The following is a 6568-nucleotide window of genomic DNA, read 5'->3' on the forward strand; positions in this document are numbered from 1 at the left end:
TCTGTGGTTGCTGAGAAGACTGAGCATGTATCCTCTGTGCTTTCAGGGCCAAGGCAATCGTGGAAGAACTGGAGGGAGATTTCTCATGGTGCCGTCGGGGAGGAGAGAAGATGGCTTGAGCTTTGTGAGCCAAGGAGAGGTGACTGGGGACAGGAGTTCGGCCGGTGCCTTACACCCCTGTGCCTGAGGCTCAGAGTGAGAGGGCTTCATTGACTTTGGGTGGATCCTTTCACGAAATTATATCTTCTTTATACTGATGCCCAGATGACAGCCCAGTCTCGTGAGATCACGGCTTGAACTCTCATTCCAGGCCTGAAGAGATTCCCACCTGTATCTACAGGATTCCAGAGGGCTGTTTTCAAATGGTCACTCCCACCTCTGGGATCCTGCTTCCGCAAGGTCTGTTGTCACTCTTTTTTTTTTTTTAAATTGTGGTAAAGTATTCATAACATAAAATTTACCACTCTTAAAGTTTATAACTTCAGTGGCATTTAAGTATATGAACAATGTTGTACAACCATCAGCACTATCTAGGTCCGGAATTTGTCATCACTCCAAACAAAAACTTCATAGTTATTAGGAAACACTCCCTGTTCCACCCTCCTCACAGCACCTGACACACACTAGTCTGCTTTCTGTCTCTATTGATTTGCCTCTTCTGGCTATTTCATATAAACGGAATCATACAACATGGGGCCTTTTGTGTCTGGCTTCTTTCACTTAGCATCATACTTCAAGGTTCATCTAGGTTGTAGCATGTCTCAGTCCTTCATTCCTTTTTATGCCTGAGTAATATTCCATTGCATGGATAGACCACATTTTGTTTATCTGTAGTTGCTGTTTTGCATCTCATCTACCCAAATACAAAGCTTGGCCTCTTCCTTCATTTCCACACGACCACACTCACAGTCTCCTCATGAGAATAATGATGATTCACAGGATTCTGTGAGTGTTAAATCATGCACAATAGATAAAGTGACCAAAAGCACCTAGCAAGTAGTGCTCAATAATATATTATTAATATTATCATCATGAGTATATGAATTCCTCTAATCCCTTTTCTGTTGTATCCATCCATTTGTTTTACAAAATACCTTAAATGCAATCAGCATCTCATAGCAGCACAGAGAACATGCCTGGATTAGGCAGTTGCAAGGACTGTATTGAACGCATACGCCAGTGGTTCCCAATCTGGGCACCCAGAGCCATGGGGTCTCTGCTATAGAGTTACAGCAAGGAGCTCCTGAGCTGTATCTGCAGCAAGCATTCTCCAGCTCTCAGTGTCTACTCTTACTCTCCCGAACATGCAGGCATGGCTATTTCTCAAATGTGCGTAGTCGCCACTGGAATGAACAAAAGATAAGTCATGCAAAAGTCTTTTATCATCACATGCCTTCTTGATCTAGCAATACTCAGCATACCACTCACTTCATGTGGTCTTTATATTTGAAAAGATTAGAAACTACCAGCACACAGCAAAACCAACAGAAGCCAAAGCATTTCAACTCAGTATGAAAATCAAACCACTAACAAGAGTTTATTGAACATGTACTATGAGTTTGGTACTATCCTAAGCACCACGATGGGAGAGTGGGGATATGAAAACACGGAAGGCAGTTTCTGTCCTGCACACACTGTAACTGAGGAGATCAGATCCACAGGCCAGTGTAATAGTAAAGAATGTGTCCGCATGAGACCGACTGTTGAACTAGTCATATGGTTGATAAATGAAATCAATGTGGGCGGAAATTCTCAGGAGAGGCTTCAAGGAAGAGTCTGGCTTGAAGGATAGCAATGTTAGAAAGGGGCAGGGGGCTCCAGGCAGGCAGAGACAGGAATGAGTAAGGAGAATAGGAGGATGGCTATCAACCTGCCTGGAGTCCAGGGTTTGATCTGGGAGACATGGTCAATTTCCATGGGTAGGAGGTCAGAGGACAGAGCGCCAGAGTTGCAGGGGTGACTGATGGACAGCCAAAAGCCACTCAAGTTTTAGAGCAGAAGAGGGTTGAATGAAAGCCGTGTCTCAGGAAACTCAGCCAGGCCGAGGCAGGAGAGCCTGGAGCCAGGGGACCTGAGGGCATTTATTCCATGCTGCAGTCATTCCCACCAGGGATGGAACAGGGGTCTAAGCTGACAGTGGTCTCTCATGACAGAACCTGGGTGTCTTTATCTTCTGCCCCAGAAATGCAAAACTGAATTGCCCAGGCAGGCTACGGACCTTTGCCAAGTTGCCAGAACTTTTTGCATCGTTTCCAGGTCCAGGAAAAGGCCTATGCCCTCTGGAAATGGACAAGCGGACTGAAACTTACCAAGCTGGTTTAACAGATATCCTCCCACATCAACACTCCTTAAAGCAACAGCCCTTCACATGGTAAAGTCCACACTGGCCCCACCTTCCTCCCAGGCTTGTTGAGGGCAAAGGGTAGAAGAGGCCGGCATGCTTAGAGAAGCCAGAGTAATTGGTAGAATTACACCTGAGGACGCAGCCCCCCGGGGTCACCTTGAATAGTCCCTGACAGCTCACCTTCCATGACCCTGGAGGACGGGGCCATCACCAGCCTCAACATGTACACTTCCTGGGATTCTGGTGAGGACAGCCTGGCTCCACAAGAAGGGGACGGGCATCGCTGCCAGGATCTGCCTCTCCCCAGCTGCCCCGGAGAGCTGACCTGTGTGATTCCTCAAGTGGCACCAAATATGGTCGCAAGGGCTGAGTCGTGCACCCCACGGCCACCAGTGGACTCTCTTTCTGGACATCAACAAGCTCCTCCCAGTGGCTCCTAGTTTCCTAATTAGGACAGGCCTCCTCCAGAACCTAGGCAGGAGCCACTCCCCAACATTCAGGAACTCCTTGTCGCCCTCAGCTCAGACGAGAAGCGATGCTTATGGTCCAAGGAACACGGGAGGGAAGGTTTCAAAACAGTCACAGGGGGTGGCTCAGGGGGCAGCAGCATCTGAAACAGGAGGGCAGAGCATGTGGGGACAACATTGCTGTCATTCAGCAGGCTCCCTCCCCCTCTGCTTTTTTTTTAAAATTTATTTTTGGCTGCGTTGGGTCCTTGTGGCTGCATGCGGGCCCTCTCCAGCTGCGGCAAGTGGAGGCCACTCACCGCCACGGAGCGCAGGCCTCCCATCACGGTGGCCTCTCCTGTTGCGGAGCACGGGCTCCAGGGTGCACCGGCCCCAGCAGTTGGGGCTCGTGGGCTCTAGAGCGCGGGCTCAGTAGTTGTGGTGCACGGGCTTAGTTGCTCCATGGCATGTGGGATCTTCCCGGACCAGGGCTCGATCCAGTGTCCTCTGCATTGGCAGGCAGATTCTTAACCACTGCGCCACCAGGGAAGTCCCCCCTCTGCTTTTCTGATTGAGGAAACCGAGGTCCAGAGAGAGTAAGTGGTCCTTACCAGGATCCATGGCTAGAACGGAACCAATCTAGCTCCCAGTCTGTGAGGAACCCCCCTCTCGCCGACAAGCAATTTTGGAACAAGCTGGGAACAGGGGCTTTCCTCTCTAAGGTGTAGTGAAAGCGTGGTCAGGCAGGGGGTGGGAGGAAAAGCTACCAGGAAAATACTTCCACCATCAGGTATTCCCTCCATCTTCACAGCCCCACCTGCTGCACCTCGATGTTAGGCAGATTGATTTCCATCCTCCTTGTATTCATGGGTTATAAGGAGGGTGAACAGAATCCCCAGGTTACACCTGTTGTCCCAGAGAAGAGTCATATCCCTCTCAATTCCTGCAGTGTGATGTCACTCATCCTGGGGTGGGAGATGGAGCTGGCCTTGGAGCAGGAGAGGGAGGGGTTTCCTTGCTTCGGAGGGCGGGGCTCCTGAGGACAGACGCGGGTTCCCAGAATGCATGTGGCTTTAGATTGGGAGCAACCCCACCTGGGGCGTGCTTGTGTGTGTGCACGTGTTCGTGTCTGTGTTCACGGGGCCTGGAGCGCTGGGCGCTGAGGTCCACTGTGACTGCCGCGTCCCCCACCGACGGTGACCCTGTGGAAGAGAGGCTTCTTCCCTCTCGCTCTTCCTGACACAGCCCACACCTCTGCGCTGGAAGCACTTTCTTCCTCGGACAAGCTCTGCCCCAGGCTCCCACGTGTCAGCAGGGTGCTGCTACAGCTTCGCCGAGAACACAACCCTCCGGGAGCTCCGGTTTTTCTGGTTTTCTTTGCGAGAGGCGGTCACCAGGACTCTCATGGACCCACAAGGGTCCCTGGGGTTGTGGACTTACTATGGAAGGAGATGCCCCCAAAGGGAAGAAATGCGTCCTAAAAGCAGTGGGCTGGGGGCTCAGAAGCAGATTCAAAGTGTCATCTTATTAAGTCCCCCCACCCCCCCCGCAAGGTAAATCAGAACATAATGCTCAAATTGTTGTTTTTTTTCACTTCTCATGTATCTTTTACTGTAAATTCCTTAAGGGCAGGGTCCTTGTTTTCTACTTGGTTGTAACCCCAGAGCTGGGAACAGCACTTGGCACAAATTCTCAGTAATTACTTGCAGTCCCCAGTGGGGCCCTGTTCTCCCTGGCTTCCGGCTCGCCTTCTCTGCCTGGAACATCTTCCTCTGGCCCTTTGCCTACCTAATTCCTCCTCGTCCTTGGAGACCACTCAGCTGTCCTCTCTCCACGACGCCCCCTCTGAGCAGCGGGCTGGGTCGCGGGCTCCTCCCCTGGGCTGTCTGAAGGCACAGACCACACTGCCGTGTTGTGGTTGATGATAGGTCTCTCTCCCCTCACTGCGCACGGGGCTGCTGGAGGCCAACGCAATTCCTGGCACACAGTAGGTGATCAATAAATGCTTTCTGAATGGACGAAGATGATTTCTTTTTCTCAGTATAGTTTAACACGTTTACATGATTTTACAGACGAAGATGATTTTGTAAGCAATGTTCTAGGCACAGATCAGATGAATAAGACATTGACCAAGTCCCTTGAACTTCTTTGGGGCTTGACTTTCTTGATCCCTGACAAGGAGACCAGGTGACAAGATCGGCTTGCATCAACATTGTAGCAAATTGCTGGAGCCCCTCTGGGCCTCTGACTTTCAAAGGTGGGTCCCAGGAACTGCAGCTCCTTTTAGGTACAGCCCTGCTCTGGACCCTGGGATCAACCCTGCCCTTGGTCAAGGGGGGAATTTAAGAAAGCCTAGGTTCTTTACTTGCTTAAAAAATGTTTACTGAGTTTCATGGGCTGAATGTTTGTGTCCCACCCCACCCTCAAATTCATATGCTGGAGATGGGGCTTTGGGGAAATAATTAGGTTTAGAGGAGCTCATGTGGGTAGGGCCCTGGTCTGATGGGATTAGTGTCCTTCCAAGAAGAGAGCTTGCTCTCTCTCTCCACCATGTGGGGACACATCAGAAGGTGGCCACTACAAGTCAGGAGGAGAGCCCTCACCCAAACCCAAACATGCTGACACCCTGATCTCAGACTTCCAGCTTCAGAACTGTGAGAAAATAAATGTGTATTGTTTAAGCCATCTAGTCTATGGTATTTTGTTATGGCAGCCTGGGCTGACTAGGATACTGAGTGCCTTGCCCTCATGGGCCACCCAATCTGATGGGGAATCTGAACAAGTACAAAGTAATGACCCATCAGAGCTGTGGACACACGCTATGGGGCTTAGGGGGTGGGCAGTTAGCTCTATGGGGAAGAGGAAAAAGAGGTGGGCAGGCATCGCAGGAGTGGCCTTTGAACTGGCCCGTAAAGAGGAGCAGGAGATCAAGGGGTGCCCGCATGGGGGAAGGCACAAAGGGGTGAGATTTCATGACCAATTTAAGAGAAGGGGCAACTGACACCTCTCTTAACTTTTAAAAACCACACCTTCACCTCCTTGATAAACACAGAATCTCAGGCCCTCCCTACCCAATATTTGATACAAAAAAATTAAATATTGTGAGTACAGAACAGAGCAAAGCTAGTGGGAAAAGCATTGCTTTGCTTTCAATCTGTATATCCTTATTCTCACCCTCAATTCCAATGTATCCCCAAGGGGTGCCCCCTCTCTGCCACCATACCGGAAATCAGCCAGTTGGTTTGCACGGAGGGGCATGAAGGTAGACTTATAAACGGGGAAGCAGCAGGGTGAGATGCAGGAGGAACACTTGGTGGCAGGGTGGGATGCAGACTGGGGTGGACAGAGCAGTTGTGACTATTGTAATTGTCTTAGGAGCTGAACATTACTGCTGGGGGTTAGGGAGGATGGAGAGGAAGAGATGGGTTATAGACATATGGTGGAGGGGAGGACGGTTCAGGCTTGGCATTGAGTGGATGTGGGGCATGCAGGAGCTCAGGGCACTCACTCATTCAACAATATGTATCACTAGTTCTACCGTGGGCCACAGACGATGCTAAGCACTGGGGATACAGCACAGAACAGCACAGGGAAGCCCCCTACTGCCACGGAACTTGCATTCTAGAAGGGGGAAGATGGGCAGCAAACAAGCAAATAAATAGATGAACATGATCACGTTAGATAGTGGTTCCTGCTAGGAGGACGATAAAGCGAGGTGAGGAGATGGAGAATGACGGGGGTGGGGTGGGTAGAAGAAGACCTGGGGGTCACGGAAGTG

The sequence above is a fragment of the Balaenoptera physalus genome (assembly GCF_965194825.1).
Source record: "Balaenoptera physalus genome assembly, chromosome: 2".
Classification (NCBI taxonomy): domain Eukaryota; kingdom Metazoa; phylum Chordata; class Mammalia; order Artiodactyla; family Balaenopteridae; genus Balaenoptera; species Balaenoptera physalus.